Source organism: Girardinichthys multiradiatus, chromosome 17, assembly GCF_021462225.1.
Source record: "Girardinichthys multiradiatus isolate DD_20200921_A chromosome 17, DD_fGirMul_XY1, whole genome shotgun sequence".
NCBI classification, from domain to species: domain Eukaryota; kingdom Metazoa; phylum Chordata; class Actinopteri; order Cyprinodontiformes; family Goodeidae; genus Girardinichthys; species Girardinichthys multiradiatus.
Window position 1 is genome coordinate 24,940,824 of NC_061809.1, and position 25,599 is coordinate 24,966,422.

Genomic DNA, 25,599 nt, shown 5'->3' on the forward strand with positions numbered 1-25,599 from the left:
ATTAATTTAGTGCTTTTGAAAAATCTAATTATAATTTGAATATGTTTGCTACCTAAACTTCTTTGCAAAGTATCTCTCAATATAAAATTTTCTTTAATACCTACAAATTCTCTCCTTAAAATTGTTCTTTCTTGTTCATATTTCTGACACTTCAATATTACATGTTCTATTGTTTCCTCCTCTCCACAATAATCACATTTTCCTGTATTATGTTTCTTTATCTTGAACAATGTAGAATTAAGTCCTGTATGTCCTATTCTTAATCTTGTAATTAATCTTTCCTCTTTTCTACTCCTTCTTCCTGTTCTTACTTCTCCTACTATCTTGTTGATTCTGTAAAACCATCTTCCTTTCTTTTCTTCATCCCACCTTTTTTGCCACTCTTTCCTGATTCTCTGTTTAATTATATTTCTTGCCTCTGACCTACTAATATTTATTATAAAGCTAATGTTGTTTTGTGTTGCCTTCTTTGCTATCCTGTCTGCCATCTCATTCCCTCTAACTCCTACATGTGCTGGTACCCATAAAAACACTAATATTAATCCCATTCTTTGTATTCTAAATAAAGTAAGTTTTATTTCCAACAAAATGTCTGGTCTACCCTCTGAATGATTATGTTTTAAACTTAATAATGCTGAACTTGAGTCTGAACAAATGATTGTTTTTAATGGTTTTATATCCTCCACCCACTGCACTGCTAACAATATTGCTAATAATTCTCCTGAATATACTGATAATCCATCTGTAATTCTTTTTCCTACTTTTATTTTAAATTCTGGTATTACAAATGCTACTCCTACTTTTTCATCTGTTTTTGCAGGTCGGCAGTCTTACCCATGATTGGGGTTTTGAGTGATGAACCAGGCTGGGAGTTTTAAAGGCCTCAGGAATCTTTTGCAGGTGTTTAGAGTTAACTCGTTGATTCAGATGATTAGGTTCATAGCTCGTTTAGAGACCCTTTTAATGATATGCTAATTTTGTGAGATAGGAATTTTGGGTTTTCATGAGCTGTATGCCAAATTCATCCGTATTAAGACAATAAAAGACCTGAAATATTTCAGTTAGTGTGCAATGAATCTAAAATATATGAATGTTAAATTTTCATCATGACATTATGGAAAATAATGAACTTTATCACAATATGCAAATTTTTTGAGAAGGACCTGTTTACTAATCTTTTGGATTTTACTTATGCACAACTATTGACTAATATGCACACATTTCCGTCTTTACAGACACATTGTTTTTGACAGCGTTCTTACCCCATAAAGAACCATCATTGCCAAGCAGAGCTCGAATGCAGTTCAATGTTTTTATTTAAATTATTTTAATTTTTATTTTAATTTTTATTTTAATTAAACAACAGTATTGTCTTTGCAATGGGAGCTAATAAGAAGCTAAGGGATTGGTACAGGTAGTCCAGAGGTGTCCTGCCTATCTTAGATGTGTCTCTGCTTCAGTACACCTGATTCAGATGATTGAATTACCTCCTCAGCCATCAGGTGCTGCCCAAGCCTGTTAATCAGCCACTCATTTAACTCGGGCGTGTGGCAGCAGGCATTGTTTGGATATGTATGAAATGCTTATTTGGTAGACTATTCAGGTGTGTTAGACTAGAGATGCCTCTGAACGTTGCTGGAAAACTGCCCTTAAGGATTGGAGTCTTATATTCCTGCATGACTTCACCCGTGGCTTTCCTGCAGTAACAGCTCTGAGTGTCTGCTGTGAAAGAGATCCGTTTTACGCCAAAATCAAACTTCAGGTAGGCTTTAGGCTTTATAAAGTTAATTGTCCCTGGTCAAGTTCATACAGAGCCAGAACTATTAATATGGAACAAAGAACCCATGGTTCAGACCTGCCGAGGTTGTTTCCTTGTCCCAAGCCCACACCATACCAGGGCACCCTCACAATTAATGATGTGGCTAATTAGATAATTAGCAATATAGCTGTATGATATCTCCAAGAAATAAAATCTAAATGCATTTACCTGAGGACTGCTAACCACATGCTAACAGGAATGTTATTTCTGCAGTGGCATTAAAGTGTTCACACCCCTAGAACACTGCAGCCACACTGCAGGGATTTAATATGACAGACCAACACAAACTGTGCATTATTATAAAGTAGAAGCAAAGCATACATACATGGTATTTTTTTTCTTATTAAAAGTTGAAGTCTGAACAATATAGAGCGCATTTATATTGTGAAAGTACATTGTAGACCCGTCTTTCACTTCTACTTCCGCCTCTGCCTGCTCAGATGCTTTTCTCCTAAGCTCCCTGCTTGCTTGCATTCTTTTACTTCTAACTTTTTATCTCTTAGCCAAAATTACAGAAATATTGGACTAAAACTGCTTCTTACCAGCGACTCCCAAGGATTATTATTATTTAAATTTGTTTTTCAAAAGGACTTTGTTTTTATAATCGAACTCGAAAGCAGGACAAGTTGACGCCAGCTAATCAGCACAAAATGCCTCCCTTCACCACAGAGGACTTCGACAAACTTTTACAGAAATTGGCTGTTTTGGAGATGAAAATCCATCGACTAGAAGTGAATGTGGAGGTGAATATGGGGTACAACGATGACTCAACTCTGCCTGTGATCCCAAACAGTGACAGCTAGCTCAACGACTCAGCCGGCAATCAGAACCCTGAGAGTAAACCTACCAGCAGACCCCCCTGGCATGTTTTAGGGGCATGCCCAAAAAAATCAAGGTGGACGACTCACTGGAAGATCTCAGCAATTAAATAAATTAGAATGGCCAGAATTACAGAGAAATGCCCCTGTTTCTCCTGGAAAAGGAGACTTCGACAGCAAGCTGCTGTCACAACAACTGATAGGAGTGAGACAGCTGGAAATAATGGAGTTCTCCTCCAAAACAGATTTGCTCCACTACAGAATGAAAACCAGGAAAACTATCCATCTTCTGAGAACAATAAAAAGTTTGAGAACAACCTTCATTCTAAACAGTCTTCTCCTAAAGAAGTCTTTCTCCAGAGAAAAAGCGCCCCACCAGACCAAGAACCCTAATAGGGGGCAACACAGCTGTGGATGGGATTAAACACTTCTGCAACAAGAAAAACACAGAAGTTATGATTGGTACCAGTAACGTGGTGTCTGATATCTCAGAGAATATTCTTGCAATCACAGAAAAGCGCCCATCTCTAGAAAACCTTCTTATACACTGTGGAGCCATGGATGACGTGGCTAAAAAATCAGAAGGACTGAAGGAGGATTTCACTCGTCTTCTGAATATTGTTGGAGGTCTCAATATCAAGGTGTTTCTCAGCGGACCCTTTGCACCGATTTTCTGTGGAGATGAGGTATTTTCGAGACTTCTGATGATTAATAAATGGTGGAAAAAAACATGTGCCACCACACCTGTGAACTTCATCGACAACTTTAATATTTTTTGGGAAAAAAGACAACTCTTCAAGCAAGATGGTTTCTGTTTGAACAAGCCAGGAGCCAGACGTCTCACATATAATCTCTTCTATTCAGTAAATAATCCGCCAGCAGCTTCGACCTTCAGCAGAGAGCATGGAGTATCAACAACAATGATAACGCTGCCTCCAGCAGAAACAATCGGCCAGTTGGCTGAGAAAGAGAGGTCATCACAAAAGGTCTCCCGGTTGAAATCCACAGGAGAAGTGGACCCCCCCCCCCCCGTTATACCCCCCTCACCCCAGACCCCGACCCAGACCGCACAGAACTCTCCCATCTCCCCACTGAGCTCGCTTTTTGCTTTACTGGATTCTGATAACATGAAAGGAGCTCTTAAAATCGGGACCCAAATGGCTCTGACATCTTCTCCATTCAACACCCCCCCGTGGCCGAGGCCCTGCTACTAAACCAACATCTTCCAAATGCCGCAAACCTCCACCACCTCCTAATCTATCTCCTCCTAATCAGGATCTTCAAATCACTTCTCTGTGATACAGTCTGGGCCCCAGTGGTAACTCTATCAGAAATGAGCATGTCCAGGAAAAACTTGGGCCCCTAATAGGAGATAGTTGTAAAATCCCTGTGCTTATACGTGACAGAACAAAGCCAAAAGATCAGAGGGGCAGTCAGCACATCCACATCAACTCCAGGACCAATGTTGTCTCCAACTAGAATCGATTTTGACAAAATTTCCTAATTTCACCAAATAAACTGCAAAATCTTAGAAGAAATCGTACAGCAACTAAGCTCTTCTTCCTGCTGTCTCGATGTTTTACCCACAGCTTTCTTTAAGAAAGATTTGCCTGTAATAACATCTGATTTAACACAAATAATAAACACGTCCCTTTTGTCAGGTGTTTTCCCCCAGGCCCTGAAAACAGCAATTATCAAACCTCTATTGAAAAAGAGCAATTTGGACAAGCTGCTACTACAGAACTACAGGCCTATATCAAACCTCCCCTTCAGTAAGATTATTGAAAAAGATGTGTTTCAACAGTTAAACAACTTTCTAACAATGACCAACCGCTTCGATGTCTTCCAGTCAGGCTTCCTGCTCACCACAGTACAGAGACTGCTCTTATCAAGGTGTTCAATGACATTCGTATAAATGCAGACTGTGGAAGAACCACAGTGCTGGTATTATTGGACCTTAGTGCAGCATTCGACACTGTTGATCACTCCATTTTATTAGAGCGCCTGGAAAACTGGGTCGGCCTTTCTGGTACAGCACTCAATTGGTTTAAATCCTACTTGAAGGACAGGGACTTTTTTGTGTCAGTAGGTAACTTTACATCAGAGACCACAAAAATCACATGTGGCGTTCCCCAGGGGTCCATCTTAGTGCCCCTCCTATTCAATATCTACATGTTCCCCCTAACTCAGATTTTAATAAACAACAATGAAGGTTATCATAACTATGCAGACGACACACAGCTATACGTTACAATGTCACCAGGTGACCATGAACCCATTCAAGCGCTGGGTAAATGCTTAGAAGAAATCAATGCATGGATGGGCCAAAATTTTCTTCAGCTGAATCAAAACAAAACTGAAGTAATAATCTTTGGACCAAAGGAAGAGCGTTTAAAAGTTAGCACACAGCTTCAGTTAATAAAGCTAGAAACCACCAGTCAGTCTCAAAACCTGGGTGTAGTGATGGACTCAGACCTGAACCTTCAGAGGCACATAAAGAAAGTAACAAGGTCAGCCTTCTATCACCTAAAGAACATCTTCAGGATTAAAGGACTAATGTCTCAGCAGGACCTTGAAAAACTAATTCATGCGTTCATCTTTAGTAGAATTGATTACTGCAACGGAGTCTTCACAGTGTAAGAAACTATGATTATTGATTAATATTTATCAAGAATTATAATTTAAAATCATAATTTGAAAAAACAATTAATTCTTAACCAAAAATCATTACTTACGAACAGAAATCAGAGATGTCCTCCTGTGTTGTGATTATGGGCGCAAAGCTCTTTAATAATTACAATTAGCTATTCATCATTAATAATTGATAAATTATTAACCAAAACCACAAAATGTCACTGTTTGTTCAATCAGTGCACCGAAGGTTGGGGGAACTTCGACCTTGTTTTGAGAGATAATTCACTCTTTCATGAAATAAACACAAATGCTTCTCTTAATTATATTTGTGAAGATTTATTGAACCCAAATAATTCTGAAATACTATTATACTGGTCCAAAAACCTTCACCTAACTAACAAGCACTATTCTACACAAAGGGGATAAAAATGACTACCTAAAAATAATAATAAAAGAAAAATATATGCATTTAGTGTCTATGAAGATCAAACCAGCAGTTTTATGGACAAAATGTGCTATTTGGGTTAAATGGAAAGGGAAGTCCTCCTGGGGTGTTGATGTCTCGATTGCAGCGATCAGCTGGTAAAACGGTGGGGCCACGCCCCTTTAGCCGTACAGCTGATTGCCCCAAATCTCGAACAAAGAGTCATAAAACTCTGAGGCGGGAACTCAGTGGAAAAACTCCAGTAATAAAACTGGAACAAAGGAGTGGTGAGGGGAGGCAAAGACCGCAGTTGCTTTGAACGAAAAAACTTTTAAAAGTACAACTTCTAATTCCTGGCTGATTTGGGATCAGCCGAACAAAACATGAACACGCACGATTCATCAGCATTTGCACAGCAAATCAAAACACAGCTCAGCATAAAACACTTCAATCAGTACCTTGGATTAACTACTGGTGATTCTAAATCACCTTCATTATGCCTCATCCTGCCCAGACCTCTAAATGCACCTATCCGGTTTAATATAAAAAGAACGAAATTACTTTGGCGTTGATTTCTTCTCTTCACCGGTTGGGTCAGGTCTGACGAAAAACGACGGGGGGAATCACGCGTCCGTGATCAACTCAAAAAAAAAAAACGGTAAACTTCTCATCCGTCCAGGAAGGGAAAATTTGAAGAACTGTTAGTCAACTGAATCAACAAGAGGGAAACTCTGCCTGCGGTCTGCCTAAAATGTCGATCCGACAGCTGCAGTTGATCCAGAACGCTGCTTCCCGTGTCCTCACTAGAAATAAGAAAGTGGGGCACATCAGCCCGGTTCTAAAGTCCTTACACTGGCTCCCTGTATCTCAGAGAATAGACTTTAAAATACTTCTGTTAATCTATAAATCACTGAATGGCTTAGCACCAAAATACATTACAGACTTGTTGTCAGTGTATTAACCACCCAGACCTCTCAGGTCATCTCGCTTAAATCTACTCTGCAGACCCAGAACCAGAACTAAACAGGGAGAAGCAGCTTTTAGTTCTTATGCTCCACTAATCTGGAATAAACTCCAAGAAAACTGTAAAAGCGCCGAAATCCTAAGTTGTTTAAATCAAGATAAAAAACTTATTTGTTTAGAGTGGCCTTTGAATGTGTTATCTAAACATTTTTAGATAGGTTTTCAGTCCAATTTTCCTTTCATTTTCTTATCCATCATTCTATTCTCTCTTTTATTTAAATTACCTCTATTGTTTGATTTTCTGTATCATTGTAATGTTTTTCCTTATGTACAGCGCCTTGAGTGCTTTGTTGCTGTAAAGCGCTATATAAATAAACTTGACTTGACTTGAATGATATCTGCCAGTATGCGATACATCTCTGCCAGGTTTGCTTATCTAGACACTGATACTTCAGTCTATTCTTTGCAGAACTCAATCAGACTGGATGGACAGCTTTTTAAACATAAATTTCAAAATCTTGTCACAGATTCTTGATTTCAGTTTCGGTCTTGACTTGGACTGCGTCTCGCACAAGAATCTGCTTTAATCTAAACTGTTCCATTGTCGTTTTGGTTGCATGTTTAGGGTCATCGCCGTGCTGGATGGTGAATTTCTGCCCCAGTCTCTATCTTTTGTCGTCTATCAGTCTTTCATTGTCTTCCTCCTTGCCCATATTAAAAGTGAAGAAAGGTATTTAGTGAGTGCTGGTTATCAGTTTTTGGATGTTCTAATGAACTTTGCACCCATCGTTTTATTCTGACTCTGGAGTTGTGTGGACCAGTGCGCTTCTTTTTATTTCTTCCAGAATTGCCCTGTTATTAGCTCCAAGATCAACTTTTCAGATTTTTATTTCCACCTTATAATTATGCACTACTTTGTGTTGGTCCATCCCAAGAAAAACATTGAAATTTTGTTGCAACAAAACTGCTATATTCAACTGTTTATCACGTATATGATATAATTTTTTATTGAATCATATTAAAATAGTTTTTAGGATTATAACAAACTTATGAGAAGCCTTACATACACCCATTTGCTCCATTTTATGTAAGGAATGCCCTCTTTCAGCTGTGAATTTTAAACATTTTGAAGCACCCCAAACACTTTGCATGTGCTCTTTAACTTTTTAACTCTTTAATCAATGCTGCTGATTTGCATATGTGCATGTCTGATTGTTAGGACTGAAAGCATATTGTCTCCTTGTTTGAGCTCCTGTTACAAGTTGACAGAACATGTCTGAAGGAGGCAAACGACTAAAAAAATGACGCTGTGTTGTTGAGGTGGCCCCCATGGGAGCCACCAGTCAGAGGAGCTGAAGAGTGTTTGTGTGAGGATGAGGGTGCATATGCTTTATTTATAGCAGCTTTAATGATGACGAAGTGAGAAGATGGAAAGAACAAGTGGGCGGCCATGATGCAGCAGAGTAAAAAAGTGACACTGAGGTTTTTTTCCCCACCAATAAACCGCGGGGGGGGAACATTTTGAAGTGTGTGTTTGTGTTCAGAAGGGAGAGGAGGAGGAGGGTGTAAATAGACGGAACAATAGAGGCATTATTTGAGTGTTGTTTCATTGCTGTGTTTACTGTCTGTTTTTCGCTCCCTCACTTTCTCTTGGGGCACCAGTTGGTTACAGAGATAAAACAGACTTATCGGCTGTGCATTGCATCCTGTCCAATGTTGGACAGGATGCAATGCAACCCCACACGAGACTGCCTCTTAGTCTGCGCTGCACATTCTTCAACGCTCTGGTTGTTCACAGAGCACCACCTCTACTTCATTGTACGCAGATTATTCATGGTTGGCTGTTTTATCACACAAGTCCTCTATCTTCCAGGCAATTTCTATTTTCTGCGGTTTTGCCATGCATGCTGCAGTGGCCTCTCGAAAAGGGAATCTGCTTAATGATGCCTGAGGGATCAGATCACTACTTTTCTTATAGACCCAGATCTTTTTTGTTTGTGATGTCACATATTTGACATACTCTGTAATCATTAATTTCACTTTCTAGGACTCATAGATTGACTATTTAATTCTTCTAAGATAACCATCTGGGTTTTCTGTTATCTCTGGAAACCAAAGATTTTGTCTAATCATTGCAACAATATGTTGATTTCATGAGATTAAAAAGTAGTTATGGTGTTAGAGTGTTCATAACACTTGGTGGTCTAACAGTTAGTTATTGATCACTTATGGACATTTTTTGGCATTTTCGGCTTATATTGGTTGCCAGTATGACAACGACCCAGTTTCCATTTGCAGGGACTTCCAGGCATTGCCTAGGAAATTCAAAAGTCCTCTGAGTGTTTCAACACAGTTTTACCTAGGCTGGACCTGGGAAATTTAACTCCGTATTAAAGATCCAGATCTGGGGGCAAGACTTTCGGGTTACCCAGGGATTGCTGGGGGGTAGGGTTATGTGCTGAGCAACAATGATTGGTGGACCCGGTCTTGTGGTGTTCTGACTTCCGGTCACTGACCGGTGTGGTGGTGATGTTTTCTATTTTATTTATGTTTCTTTCACTTGCAGATTGCTGGGTTTCAATTACAATGTGGTATAACACCACAAGCAAAAAAGCCAGTTATGTGTTCTCCATCTTGTTTTGTGAACAAATGGGTGGAGATGTGCTTCTGGGTCGGGGTTTGCTGGTTTGGCCTTTGTCATGTCTTACTACTGCCACCTGCTGGATTGGAGGTGGGGTGCAGCTTTCTTCACAACTTCCCCATACGTCATTCGGCTGATTTAAGCAGATCTTATGCGGCCTTTCAGAGCAGTGGAAACAGAAAGCAGACAAATTAGCCCGAATTCCTTTTACCTACGTAAAAAATCCCGGGTGTTTAAATCTTTGGACTTGTGGAAAATGGGCTATTCCTGAGATCCAATGATGAATCACCTCTTAAGTTTTACTATTTTCAAAATATGTTCATGTTATCACAAGAAGATTAAGCTTCTTCAGGTCACAACAACCTGTTATGGAAAAAATGCCCTCACAGCATTATGCTGCCACCATTTGGTTTGTCTATGCGGGTAGCTGCAAATATCATTCAAGCTTTAAAATTTCTTTGTTGGCCTCTAAGTTTATGGTGATGTAAAACTGGTGTTCCAGCAGTTTCCTGTTCATGGTTGTCTTTGTTGTTCCTGCACATCCTAACCAGTTTCTTCTCATGCACAGGTCTTCCAGACTTTGACATACTGGTGACAAATCCTAGTAGCTTGTATGTAGTGTTTTTATTATTATTATTATTCCTCCAAGATGTGTACCCAACTTTTGCAAAACTCAATGACCTAATTTAAGGCACACCTTAGACACGCTGCATCCGTTTGTGACAAAATGAAATGATAAACAGAAATCCACCATTCAATTGATCAAACAATTATATAGACTGTAAACCTGATTGTTTAAAGAAATTAGACTAAGTAGTTTAAATTTTGTCATTTTTAAAATTTCTAACTCAAAAGTAAGTGTAACATTCCTGTTTTTGAGTACATTTAACTCGAACTTTGATTGATCTGAACTTTTTCTGTATTAAGCATTGCTTAAATAACTTAATAACCAACAACTTAAGTTTAACAAAATCACAGTCAGGTGTTATCAGTTAAGTGCAAACAGAAAATAAAATGGACAGAAGTGCCAGTTTTGTATTATTATTCATGTTCAGTTGGTAGCTCTTAATTGATTGCCTCAAATGTTTTGAGTTCTGGTAAGTAATTCGGTTTACAGTGGGTATGGTGTTGTGGGTGGGTATTTCCACTGTATTTACATGTATATACACATGTAAATACAGTGGGAATGCACAGGCAAAATACTATCCTGTTTGTATGTGCCATTTCACAACACATCATCTCAAGGCTCGTTACAATTAAAATAAGTCAAGTTAATCAAATCATAACAGTGCAGTCAAGTTCAGTATAGTATTCAAATTGGTTAAAGTTTTCTATCTAAGGAAACCCAGCTGATTCAGTTGCCTCCCTGACTTGCAGCATTCATTCCTCCTGGATGAGCATATAGTGACACTGGACTGTTGCTTGTATTGTGTCTTTGAATTCACAGCAGTCCCAGGGAGGATATTGCTTCCTCGCTGTATTCAGATGCCTTTTCAAGTTCAGAAACGTCGATGTGAACTTGAAAAAAACACATTTTTTTATAAAATCAAAAGTGAGAACAAACATGAAGCAGAGACTCTTATCTATCAAGGAAGTGAACTTGTTGGGCAGCTGTAAACATACATAGAGAAGGTGTAGTTAACTTTCTTCATTAAAAAAGAGAACTTTATTGGCTAAATACAAAACTTTGGGAAAAGTTTAAATTTGATAACTGAATGGTTGATGTTCCATGCGTTCAGTGTGAGTGGTCCCATGCGTTCTTCCAGGTTAATCCTTTATCAAGTGTGTGCATATGAGAATAAAAAGAACTTGACAAGAATAAATTCAAACTTCAGACGTATATTTATATAATCAGCCCAGCCCTTAAAATGAATGATTCTAAAAAAAAAAAAAGATTAAAAGCCCAAGATGAATGGACATAATAAATGTATATGAACATCTGAGTAAAACTGTAAAAACCCGCAGAGTTCTGTAACAACAAATGTGTAATGACATAAAGAGGCAACCATTTTGGAGAAAAGGCATGTAAAGTCATTAACCCTGTCAGCTTTTTATTATGCATTTATGTGGCTGTGTGTAGCAGAGTGTGGGACGGATTGCTTGTTTGTGTGGGCTGCTGGAAGGCTCCCCGTGTTTAATGCATGACACTGCGTCAGCGCACTGCAGTTTAGATGCCTGCCGCTTGTGCTTCTGCCTGTCACCTAATATGTTCAGGCCATGTTCACTCAGTCTGCAGACTCCAGCTTTCATCTCCTCACACACACACGGACACGCAGGCATATGCACACCCCCTTTTCCTGTGATGTCATTGATTCAAGCTCCATGGCAACAGTGAGCAAAGAAGCAAGATGGGAGAGAAAGAGGGGGGGGGATATTCCGTCATACGAGGGGATGTAGATGTTATAAATAGGTCCTGACGCTTCCACGTGTCCAGCGGTGGGGGGTAAGTGGTTCTTGGGGCAACTTGTAATGCAGAGGTGCTTTGTCAGGTGGCAATTTAAGAACGATGCCAGCCATCCGTGGCTTTTGGGAGAGACCACTTGTCGGGGAAAAATGCAGGTTATTTCTGGGGTTTATCAAAGTGATAAGTAGAGCAGAGAACACTGAGCCAAATAGACTAAAAGTGACTCATAGCAGGCAAGGATCCTCTTTTTTTTATTTTTTTTATTCATTTTAATGACTTTTTTTCCCCTTTTCTTCTTCTTGTGATTAGTTTAATTCCCTGCAGGGCTCTAATTTGCTCTACCTTTTCCTTGGACCTTAAGATGGTGGCTTTTGGTTTCATTTCCTTCTAAAAGTATCTTTAAACTGTATTCATAGGATGTTTGAGTTTATTTCAACAAGTTTCTACAACTAACATTAATTTTTTCAACAATGTGTTCGCCTGTTAAATTGGATTGTACAGACCAGCTTTTACACCCCACGTACATTAATGAGCCTGGGGTGATGTTGCTGGTTCACTGGCACTCGCAGACGGGAAACATCTCACATTTTTGGCCTCTGTCAAACTTACCTCTTCCTGCACTCTGGCATGTTTTTCCTGCTTCTAAAGCACACATTTATGCATGTAGCACAGATCAAATTGGCTGAAGGCCCTCAAAAGTCCCTGGTTTGTTGGGCATCATATTGCACTAATAGTTGTAAACTGTTTGCAAGAGAGAAAGGGAATTTTATGTCCTGATTAGAAGCAATCAGAGTCGAATACCAACAGGGTTTCATATCCAGGTGTCCTAAGTCAGTCAATTGTGTTTCCTAGCTCCCATATAAGGCTTTGTCAACCTATTAGGAGATTAACCCTACAAATCAACAAGCAAAACACTTAAGTCTTTAAAGGGATAAAAAAAATGCTATTCCTTCTGCAAAAAAAACAAATCTGTTGATTCTGTGTCTGGAACTGTTATTCTTGCGAGTAAAAGTTGCTTCATTTTTAACTCGATGACAGCGTCTCTGGTTTCCTCAGCAATTGAAATCATTCTTCCACAATGACAGATGCTTCCCTTGTTGGCAAATCAACTGAGCTACAATAATGTAGACAGCCTTGTGTATTTGTGTCATCTCGCCGTGACAACACTGAGGCAGATTGGCATACATAAAGCCTGAAAGAGACGTTCTGGTTGGAATGATTAATTCTCCAAAGACTGTGGATGACACAATATTTCTTCTCACTGTTCATTATGAGGTGTCTAAATTTATAAATATGCAGCTTAATTTTAAGCTGCATGCTGTAGGGACCCTAGTTGGAAAATGTATCTACTTTCCCTCTGATTATGACAAGGACCACTAACCCCACTTGGGTTTCCTATAAATAACCTGCACATATTTTATCATTAAGAGAAAACAAGTTGACTTCTAACCCTGAATTGATGAGAGGTTTTAAGTAAAGATACATACATAGAAGTCAGTGATCCACCTGTAGGTGGATCACTGACTTCCTGTCTGACAGGAAGCAGCGCGTGAGGCTGGGGAAGCACGTCTCCGACTCCCTGACCATCAGCACCGGTTCCCCCCAAGGCTGTGTTCTCTCTCCTCTGCTCTTCTCCCTGTACACCAACAGCTGCACCTCCAGTCACCAGTCTGTCAAGCTTCTGAAGTTTGCGGACGACACCACCCTGATCGGACTCATCTCTGATGGTGACTGATGGAGTCTGCGTACAGATGGGAGGTGGACCATCTGTTGGACTGGTGCAGCCAGAACAACCTTGAGCTCAACGCTCTAAAGACAGTGGAGATGGTTGTGGACTTCATGCAGAACCCAGCCCCACCTGCCCCCCATCACCCTCTGTGAATCCACAATTGACACTGTGGAATCTTTCCGCTTCCTGGGAACCATCATCTCCCAGGATCTCAAGTGGGAGCCAAACATCAGCTCCCTCATCAAGAAAGCCCAGCAGAGGATGTTCTTCCTGCGGCAGCTGAAGAAATTCAACCTGCCAAAGACTATGATGGTGCACTTCTACACAGCCATCATTGAGTCCATCCTCACCTCCTCCATCACCATCTGGTACGCCGCTGCTACAGCCAAGGATAAGGGCAGGCTGCAGCGTGTCATTCGGTCTGCTGAGAAGGTGATTGGCTGCAGTCTACTGTCGCTCCAGGAACTGTACACCTCCAGGACCCTGAAGCGGGCAGGGAAGATTCTGGCTGATCCCTCCCACCCCGGTCACAGACTCTTTGAGACTCTCCCCTCTGGCAGGAGGTTGCGGTCCATCCGGACCAAAACCTCACGCCACAAGAACAGTTTTTTCCCATCTGCCACCAGCCTGGTTAACAAAGCCCGGAAACCACCCTGACACTGTCCCTTTCCCCCACACCCCACTTTTTTTTGCTGACAGGACACCTGTAACCTGCAACTCTATGCGTTACATTAACGCTCAGCTTGGACTCCTGCTTTACTTGCACAATGATCACCTGCACTGTTGTATTGCTCTTGCATCTTATACTGCTCTATATTTACTCTCACTCACTTAAAACTGTGCACATATATTTATATTATATTGTAGATATGTTTATACTGTTTAATTTGTATTGTATTGCACCAACTACGCCAAAACAAATTCCTTGTATGTCCAAAAACGTACTTGGCAATAAAGCTTTTTTGATTCTGATTCTGATAACCCATCTCTGAAGAAAACTTTCATTTTCTATCACTCTAGCATGACCAATCAGCGCTTGCATTGCTTTTGTAACTGTCCCACCTGTACTGACATTTGGAAATACTTACCAATGAATTTGTATATCAGCATCTCTTAGTCACCAGTCAAGCTTTAGTCTATTAACAGCAGCATAAATGCAGATCTAAAGCTGTTAAAGTGGTGTGTAATGATATCCATTTACCTAATTTGGAACTCAGATCTGGAATTGAAGTCACTCTAGAAATTGTGTTCCTGCTGATGTTGAAATACCAGTGGGATTGGCTGATTGTGATGAGTGATGATAATGACTATTGTCAGTGCTAGCCTGTTACCATGCATTTCTAGGCTTTTTATACTTTCACATACTGCAGCCAGACTTTAATGAGGTTGCGCTGTACAGAGACACACAGGACAAACAACCACAAAACTGTAACAAGTAAAAATTAAGGCAAGGGTTGATTAGTGGCTGAGATCTTGTGAGAGCTCTGTGTACGAAATATGGCAGTATACAGGTAAACAAACACAACAAACTGGTAAAACAAGCCAATTAATTCAAGCCAAACACAGAAACATTTAAAATATTAACCACCTCTCATATTTTCCCAATAAAACAAACTTTGGATGGCGTGGAGGGCTACGTGGACGAATGTTTGAAAACATCGTAATGGGCAAGCCACAAAAATCTGTACCCATGACCACACCATTATTAGAATGCACCTGTTCAGAGTGCTCGGCGAGTACCTCCACCATCTCTTCAGAGAAAAGCTACGCTGATGTCCTTGACTCTATCGACAAGAAGCTAACCATCCTGGATGGTCGACTTGGCCTGGTGGAGATTCTCCACAGGGAATTCCAAGTTCTGAGGGAGTCTCTGGAGTTCAGCCAGAAACGACTAGCTTCGCCACAACTCAGAACCAAACACTGAGGGATAAAGTGAAAAAAGTTACGAATGGAATGACGCAGCTGTCCGGAGGTACGAAGCCCAATCACAAGCCTGATCACAACCAACCTTGTCCAATTCACACCTCAAATCATCCCCTCTACATCCCATTCAGGAACAAATTCCGCCCATAAAGCAACACCATCATACCAAACATCCTCCACCAGAAGCTCACCCAGCTCAACGTCCCAGCCTCCACCTGTCAGTGGATCAACAGGTTCCTGACGGACCGACAGCAGCAGGTGAGACTGGGGAGCATCTTCTCCCGATCCAGATCAATAAGTACTGGTGCCCCCCAGGGGTGTGTTCTATCCCCACTCCTCTTCTCTCTGTACACAAATGACTACACCTCATCGGACTCGTCCGTGAAACTCCTTAAGTTTGCAGACGACACCACTGTCATTGGACTGATCCAGGACGGTGATGAGTCTGCATACAGAAAGCAGGTGGATCGGCTGGTACACTGGTGCGGTCAGAACTACCTTGAACTGAACCCACTCAAGACTGTGGAAATGGTGGTGGACTTTCGGAGAACACCACCCCCATACACCCCCCTCACCATCCTCAACAACACTGTATCGGCCGTGGACCACTTCAGGTTCTTAGGAACCACCATCTCTGAGGACCTGAGATGGTCTTCACACATAGACACTGTTCGAAAGAAGGCCCAGCAGAGACTGTACTTCCTGAGGCAACTCAAGAAGTTCAACCTTCCACAGGAGCTGTTGGTCATCTTCTACACTGCCATCATTCAGTCTGTCCTGTCTTCATCCATCTCAGTGTGGTTTGGCTCATCCACAAAACAGGACAGGTGCAGACTGCAACGAAGAATCAGGACTGCAGAGAGAATAATCAGAGCTGACCTTCCCTCCATCCAGGACTTATACAGGTCTAGGGTCACGAAAAGAGCTGCCAAAATCTCTGCCGACCCCACACACCCTGCACATAAACTGTTTAGAGTTTTACCTTCAGGTGGCGCTACAGAGCACTGTTCACTAAAACCAGCCGCCACAGAGACAGTTTCTTCCCCTAGGCTGTTTCTCTGATTAACATTCAATAGAGTACAAAACAACAGCATACAGATGTTGCAAATGCACCTTTTTTATTAGATATGTGTATATTGTAAATTGTAAATTGTAAATCTGTATATTCTGTAATGCAAAAACAGAACAAAAGAGCAAAATGTCCCGGAGGCAAATTAAATGCTAAATGGCTACTTGGCTAAACTACAAGTTAGCACTGACCTAAAATGGTTCATTTAGGCAGCAGAATTGCTGAAAAGTCAGTCTGTTCAGATCTACAAATTGAATCAGTCCTTAAAATTTATCTCAAACCATTAACCACCAAGCTGGACTCAAACCATTAACCACCAAGCTGGACTCAAACCATTAACCACCAAGCTGGATCAAATAACCACTGATAAATTAAGATGTGTTACTTTAATATGCTGCTTAGTCACACTATAACTTAGCATAGACTTAATGTTTTAAATAGTCAACAATTGAGATTATCTATAAAGTGATCACATGCGAAAAGTTTACAACAATATTAAAACCTGTAACAAAACTGTAAAAGCTTAACCCGTAAACAAGTGGAAAGTGGCAAACTACAAGAATTATTAAAAATAAAAAATAAAACTAATCCAAGATGGTTCTTGTACATGGACACTATGGCTGATACATCAACTCGGATAAAATGGCAGCCATTTATGCTTGTTTTGAATTGATCCACAACTTATTTAAACACAACTTTAAAGGTAAATAATAAATTAGATGCATATGTGGCAGCAAATATGTTAGTTTAAATCAAACCTTTCAGATAAACAAATCACAAAACAAAGAATAAAACAAAAATGTGAAGGTATATGTTTGAGCCATCAAAATTTTAGTTTAGGGCTCACAAGGAATGTGTTTCCAGTCTCCTTTATTAATGTCTAAATTAGTTTAAAAATCTGGCTCCACATAATCTAACCAAAAGATGAGTTTCAAGCAGGTCAGCCTTGTTCCCTTCTCTCAGGCTGAACAATGGTCCAGTGAGAACAGCCTTCTGTTGAGGATGTTAGGGATTAAACTGTGTATTTCCACCCTCTTAACATTCCTTTGTGCCCACAGCTGAGGAACATTAAGTCCTAGCACTACTCATGGGATTTTTATGTTTGATGGCTGCTATCAACAAGCTGACATTTACTTTCCAGACACAACTTCAAATATCACGTTACAGGTCCAAAATTAGCTCGCTCTTGCTGCCATTTTCAGTGTATCACCCTGAATTTGAATTATTCACACTTATCTGGGGTTTTAGTTCCTACCATAAACAGAGGGTGATTGAACCTCATTGAAAATAGGCATGAGCACAACATTGCTTTCAGTCACCTTGGATTAAATCCTGTATAAACCAAATTACCTGGAATCTTAGGAGATAATGTATTTATGTTTCTAGACTTCTGCGTTATCGTTGAATAATCCTCTTCCAACTGGACCCCATCCTCTGCTTACTCAGTGTGTACGTGGGCTGCAGCCTTCTGCTGCACTTAGTGTGAATGAATCACTCCTTATTCATAAGATCATGTTTTGCAATTACTGTTTTCTGTTCTTTGCAATTAAGAGAAACACTCTTGCATTTATTAACATGTCATTACAGCCCAGGAGTATCTTCTCTGAAAATTACCTGTGGCACCTCAACAAGACAATAAGACACTTCCATTTAAAGTGTGCATATCATAATCTTTTACAAATTTTCCTTTTTAGTTGTGACAATTGTGGAAGAGTCGTTGCATTAGACACAGCAACCAAACTCTAACATCAATAAGAATAAAGTGCTGATAGAAAATTATCCAGCTCTGTGAGCATATATAAAGATTGATATGGACATTTTTTCCAGTCAGAGGATATACTGACAGAGAACTAAGCCCTATCAGATCACCACACTTCTGTTGTGCATAATAGGTTTGGCTTTTAGCAACTATAAATAATTGAATAATTATTAACAAAGTTTAAATACTTAATTTTTAGCCAAACAACTTTTGGTCTGTCAGGGATTGTCCTGTGAATACCAGCTCAGTATGGCTTTATTATAAAACATTCCGTGAAAGAGCAGATCCCAGCACTGTCGTTCGAAATGACAAGACACAAATGACTTTTCAAAGTATTACCACAATATTTCAGTTAACACACTATTTAACTAGGCTAACAATAAAATGAAAGAATAAAGAGAAATAAGAAACTGTGATGCCACAGTTCAGTGTAAATATTTTCAAGAACCAATGTTCAATTTGTTTGTGTTCAACAACCAGTTCTCAAGCAAATTAGAAGACTATTTTTTAAATAAAATATTTAAAGGTATGCGGTAGTTGCAGCATTCAGGTAGACATAATTTTTTATCCGTTTCTTCAACCGTGTTATCAGAATGCTTTAAGTTAGTCATGTAGTAGTTGCACAAAACAGTGAAAATAAACAGAACCAGCTAAAAGTTTTCCTTTTTGCTACACAATCGTTTTATGTTACTTGTTGGGGTTAAGCTGCGCTTTTGAAATATTGCCATTAATTTTCTGCAAGCCCATCTAAAATTATTTTTCTCCCGTCAACATTTTGCTTGGCCATAAATATCTAATTAGCCTAATGTTAAACATATCCGTTGAAGGGAAGTCAACATACTGATATATAATCCATTTGGCTCAGACACTAAGGGGAAAACCAATCACTGCTGCAGCTAGCTAGTGTGGATAAACATGATTGGCAAATGTTGTTTAATTACTGATCTATTTTAAAAAGCTATTTTTTTTTTATGTCTGCAAACATATACTCGCAGAGGACGCATAAAAAGTGAAAACTAAATTAAATACTCATCCTTGGGTTTTTCTTTCCGCAAAGCCAAGTAATTATTTTTTTTTAATACTCCTGAGGCTAAATGAATTTCAAATTATTTTTGTGGGTGAGGAGCAATCCACCCTCTTCACACAATTCATTAGGCTCTGCCTTTTCCCTACATAGATGGATCTTTGGGGAAAAGTAAGACTGCTCCCTCTATCCTTTTTCTCTGTTGCCAAAAAGCAGCAATACATCAGCATATTCAGCAGTTCTTTTTCTTTGTCTTTGTCAAGAAAGCACACAGGCAGTCAGGTTTTGTGGTTCCAGACAAGATTTTTCACATTGAGATTAATAGTTTTTTTCATCTATTATCCATATATGGTAATGCCATTGGAGGGCTGAGGCTCCAATAGTTGTTTTTGTGTCAATAAAATGTATTTTTAAGCAAAGGAAAGGCAAACTTTCAGGATTCTAGTTTTCTGGCTCTAGAAAACTCTTCCCTTATGTCAGTCCAGATTTGTCAGCCATTCTGGTCACGGTAGTACTAAATGATATTGAAGGTAAAGTAAATGTTTATGCCGAGCATACAACTGAATGCATATATTCATCAGCATTTCTTGGCCCATGAGGCAAAACATAGATAATGGAATAGGGAGTGCTGGTTCTGGGATCAGACCAGCACTCATCTATATTTAATCCAGTAAATGGTCATCTAGAGGCACTGACAGTGGAATCTTACACCCAATTGCAGTTGGAGGCAAAGCACATAATCAATGGGAACCATAATTATCAGCCACTCCCCATCTTTTTTTTTTTTTTCAGATCATTTCCACTCCCGCACACTTGGTGCTATAAAACTGGCTTTAATTATTTATCGCTATACCAAAGCAGTGTGTGATCTTACAGTGGAAAGGAGCAGTAAGCAGTGGACATACCCTAATAGCTTTATTGGCTGTCTCTGCACAGTATCTGGGTTTAACATTTCCTTTGTCTTGATTTAACATGTTTCCCCATTTAAAATAAACGATTTATAACTTTATTTATTTAATTTTTACAAATACTGTCTTACTTTATATACATTTTTAGTTGAAATTAATGTTGCAGCTTTTCAGTATGTAATTCAAAAATGTCAGTTTAAAAATTCAGTTTGTAGCATCATTCTTATTGGCTTCCTTACTGCTGGCTCCCTCTGGAGCACATACAGTAGCACAGCACTCCTGTGAAGCAATAAATCACGCTGCAGTTTCCACTTACTGCAAATTTCCTGAGCTGTAACATCAGTTGTGGTCGTGTGACGGAGGTGTTTGGCTCCTATTGGATTATCCTCTGCTGTTATTGTCACTTCCTTTGTTTCCAGTTGCTGAAGGAAGCAGCTGATGTCACAACAGTTGACAAAGCTCAGAGTGATGTTTCTCATATGAGTCACAACTCACCCACAACTCCGTGCAAGCCGTGAATGAAGCAACGCCTTGACTTTTTTCACCTTTTGTCACATTACAAGCACAAACTTCATTGTATGTTTTTCAACACAACACACTGCATAATTGTGAAGTAGAATAATTTTTCCGAACATTGTGAAAAGTGTAGCGTGCATTGGTCTTCAGCCTCATTTACTCAAATACCTGTAAATAAAATAGACTACCCGCAATTTCCTTCAGAAGTCACCTAATAAATAGCGATTCCACCTGTGTGTAGTTTAATCTCAGATATCAGTTTTGCAATGCTCTAGTCTGGTCCTCGTGGAAGAATGATGAAAAGAAAGCTATAAGTAATCCGGACACACACACACACACACACACACACAGCTTTTAAAGGGAATTCCATGTGAAGATAGATGGAGCAAAATACAGGGCAATCCTGGAAAAACACCTGTTTAGAGGCTGCAAAAAGATTTGAGACAGGGGTTGAGGTTCACCAAGTCATAGTTGGTTCATATTCGCACAGAATAAGTTATTTTAAAATACAATAATAAATGAAACTGCAATTGTAAATAAATGCCTAAAATGAACAGAATGTTTGGGTTTGAACTAAATACAATAAAACACAAATGATCTGACTTAAAATGAGACTTAGGATAAAGTGGTTATTTTAATATGTTTTTATTAAACTGATTACATGAAGATTTATTTGATCACCTATTTTGCTACCCAATTAAGCAGGGGACTTTTATTGTATTTTTATTGTATGGGTTCAGGTTGATTTGTCGTCGTGATTGTTTTCAGAACTTCAGCAGTGCTTGGTCCAACCCTTGTGTGATAACTTATGAAGTCGGACAAAAAAGCTCAAGCTCATTGGAATGCACACACAGCATCTGAGAAGCTGAACTTCCCCTCCAGTTTTACCCTGTATGTAGCTCGGTCTATTCTCCCATTAACTAACTTCCCTGATCCTCCTGAAAAATGGCATCCCCACAGTATGATGCTGCCACTTCCTTGTTTCAGGGTGATGCAAAGTGTTTTTCTGCCATAGTGTGTTGCATGAAGGTCAAACCCTCTCTGTTGTTTAGTCATTCTTTCAACTATGGTGTTCATCTTCCCACTGTTTCATGCAGGGCCAGATTTAAGCAGTGCATAACTAATACTTGTCGTGTCAACAGATTTTCCCACCTAGGCTGTGCATCTTTGCAGCTCCTCCTTCGTTACTATTGGCTTCCAGTGATTAATGCTCTCCTTGCCTAGCCGGTCAGCTTTGGTGGACTGCCATTCCTTGGTAAGTTTACATTTGTGCCATAGGCTTTCCTTTTTCAGATTAACAGGGCTCTGTGAGATGTTCATTGCTCAGGACATTATTTTATATCCTAGTCCTATTTAAAATTTCTGAAACAGCTTTGTTCCTTAGCCATCCGATGTGTTCCTTGGTCTTTGTAATGCTGTTTGTTCTATATCAAACCTCTGAGACCTTCACAGAACTATTATTACTACTATGTAGGTTAAGGCAGGTGGTAGCTCTAGTTTTTACTGTGGGACATTTAAATAAATATGGCTGAATACGAATCATGCAAGACCTTTTGTGTTGCCCTATCAAAGCAAATCCTAATAAAATACATTAAAGCTTGTGGCTGTAATGTGATAAAATGTGAAAACAGTCTGGCAATGTTTTTATTAACATTTATCTACCTGTTTTTTTAAGTAACCAATGGCTTTGTTTTTATGACTACTACATGAATGTTATGATTATTATTTTTTTAATTATCCAATCATGTCCTATTGAGGCTGCCGGAGACTATTTATAAAGATGTTCCTCAGCATAACCAATTACTGTGTTGGATGATAAAGACCCCCATTACTGTGGAAACAGTTCATCAACCAAGAACATTTTTATTTTTCCCCTCAATCCACCTGCTTCATGGACATAACAACAAAACAAGGGCAAACCAATCCCGTAGCCTGAGTAGAAAAAAATGTTACAAAGGTATCCTGTTACTTAACATACAGAGTAGTGCTATCTTAGGAAAAATTAAACAAAAAAGGTTAAGATTATCAAACATGATGATCAGGTGTCTAATGGTCAATTTGTAGAGCAATTCTACCCTTCTGGTTGACTGAAAGTTTATCTCCGGGTTCTTCCTAAGCTTCTTTGTGGTTTTGTGGGATCAATTTATACTGTTAGACAACTTTTTCACCCTGTCCTCCCCTCTATATTGTGATCTTCATGCCTCACAATTGCACCACTCAGGAAATCTTTTCTATCCAAACACACAGGCCTGTCATATTTGGCTCTCGCCAGACAGAGAAACTCATTTGGAGTCTCATCACAAGGATGCTTGCCAACAGCTGCCGTGAAGCAGGGCGATGAGATGGGTTTGTGGTGTTTATACCGTTTCACTATGCTGAGAACATGTGAGAAAATTAAAAACTACACTGGCTCCCATTTTGTGACACACTGCAGTAATTTGGAAAACATAAGTGGATTAAGCTATAGACCACCCAGGGGGCTACATAGCCTTGAAATGTATTTTCAATCATCCAGCCGATCGATCACTGCTGCAGCTGTGAGAGGACGGAGATCAATAGCAGAAACTGAGCCATGAATTGCTGCTACAGGTGAGAAGTCTCTGAATCAATAAAACTCTGTTGTTTGCGGTTTTAAGCCCTGTGTTGAGAGGCAAATTCAGCATGCACAACCATACATTTGTGTTTTACTTTCACACTATCTGCTGGGGAAAAGAACAGGGCCTTTACCATGGTACCTCTTCATTTATAACCATTATATTGTGCTGAAAGTTTGAGCATCTTGTACTGTCATCACTAAACTCCTGAAATTGCTTCTCTTTATGTATTCTTGTACATCAACCAGAATTAATATTGCATTTGTCCACCAGCAGATGGCAGCGTCGCTACTGCATGTTTTCTGCTGTACAAACAGCATTTCAATTCATTACATGGCAACTCTTCAGCTTTCGAGCTTTAAAGAGATGGTACTTTTAGTACTGCTTCTGCTTCAAAAATAAATTAAGCAGAGCAGAATTCAGTTTGCACTAAATTTTGTAACATGCCAACAGGAATAATTTAAAGAACTGCTATTGTGTAGCTTTGTATTCAAAAACTCTTAGGTGACATTTTACTGTTACTGCTGTGGAGGGTATTTTATGTCAGAATCATAGTTTGTGAGACGGGCATTAAAATAGAAGTTAGTCATTTTAGTAAGTAAAAGTAAAAAAATGCTCAGGCAGGTGTTTAAAAACTTACCAGTTTATGTCAACTCAAAATTATGTCTGTCATAATTATTTGGTGACTTCTGTGAGCTTTCAGGGTGATGGATTGGTAAACAGAACCACCAAAGATGTTCTACCTCAGCCAAATTTTTTGGGGGGCTTGATCAACCTGTAGATGATTTTCCACCATAGTGTTGTTTTTATTTCTTGTTCACCATCATAATCTTTAAAGTTCCAGGAAGCTTAATTTTGTTCGGCCTTCACGCATATTTGGTAGAGACGAGAGCCAGTTTAACCAACAAGATTAGTGCACCGTTACCAACTTGGTTCTAAATCCATAAAAAAGGAACCTCAAAGATGTCGACTGTACCACAGAACCAGCAGCCTCCCAACCTCAGGGTGATGTCCCCACACAAACTAGTACCTTTAGATGAGAGAGAGAGGGATAGAACTGACATAACCTGGAACAGAAACTCAAGTTGGTTCTGATTAAGTAAACAGCTGTCTGGCTCAAAGGTAGGCACTCTTTTCTCCTTTTCTGCAATGGAGGCAGTTCTTCTTGGAAACAGATGGACCTAAATGTTTCTCCTTTAAATTTGCCTTTCTCTTTCTGCTCCAAACTTCACCTTAATTTAAGTTGGGTAACAGAAATCCAACTATACCATTTTGAAATGTCTGCAAAGACTTATGAGGGCCACTGTATATTGTTAATTGTTTCCTGCTCCAGGATTATGATTATTGATTCGCTGCCTTTTAAATGTTCTCCTGGTGTTTCACTCTTAAGGACATCTTTTTTTTTTTAGCCCGGTAACAATACAAAGCTCACAGTAAAAACAAACTACACAAAGTCTATGGACTGATATAAGGGATTCTTTACCTCCTCAGCTCTCTGAGGTCATTTTTGGAAAAAGTAAGGTTAAAGGTTTTGTCTGATGACAGTGTTTGGGTCGATTAGGTTTTAGCCCAGTTTCTTGATTGTGTTTTTCATTCTTCGGTGAAGCATGAGAAAAGCCCACATTCCCCTCACAAACACCACATTGCACATAAAAACACATGTACAACTCACTGACATTAAAAATTCCTCATTGCTTCTTTTATTCTTGTTAGATTTGATAATTGACCTCTGGCTGCAATGACTTTCTCATAAACCAGGAACTTGTGTAAAGCAAAATGGATTGGCCTGCGTGAAGCAATTTACACACTGCATTGGTTCTGTTACGCCGCAGCTGCCGGCTAATATGTTGGTTTCTAGTGTGACTGCCAGAACTGAATGATTAAGAATGAATAATCATCATCCCCAGCAGGTAGAAGGTATTAAACTCTAAATTGTTCCTGATGAGTGGCCTACTCAAAGTGTGTGTGACAGAATTTCCCACAGGCATATCTTAAAAGTTGGTAAGCATTATGCCTCCCAATAAAAGTAAATTTTCATTAAAATTCAATAGGACTTTCATAAGAATTTCTAAACTGATGCGCACACTCAAAAATATCACCTTGGATGTTAAAAGTTTTAGCTTCTGTGTTGTAAGGAGGCAAAAACTCTGTGTGGGAGGAATTTGGAGAAACTATGTAGAAGGACTGTCAGTTGGCCTTGAGGACTTTCTGGTAAACCTTTAAATGATTCAGAAAATGTGGTGGGGTTCATCCCATACTGTTTGGAAGGTACTATAAACCAAGAATGAGAGTGCCCTCCACAGGTCATTGTGGAGGGACTTTGAGGATCTCCTCTATCTGGCCGCCATGCCTTCTGCAAAGGAGTCACACTAGA

General features: G+C 39.5%; 1 long non-coding RNA gene across 3 annotated transcripts in view; it reads left to right on the forward strand.

The window, feature by feature from the left end:
- Positions 1-1,584: 1,584 nt before the first annotated feature.
- The window catches only part of LOC124883277, a 40,754-nt gene continuing 16,739 nt past the window's right edge, over positions 1,585-25,599 (forward strand). For all 3 annotated transcript variants that reach the window (XR_007042142.1, XR_007042140.1, XR_007042141.1), the window contains exon 1: positions 1,585-1,762. This is a non-coding gene — a long non-coding RNA (uncharacterized LOC124883277). The remainder of the gene's footprint in view (positions 1,763-25,599) is intronic.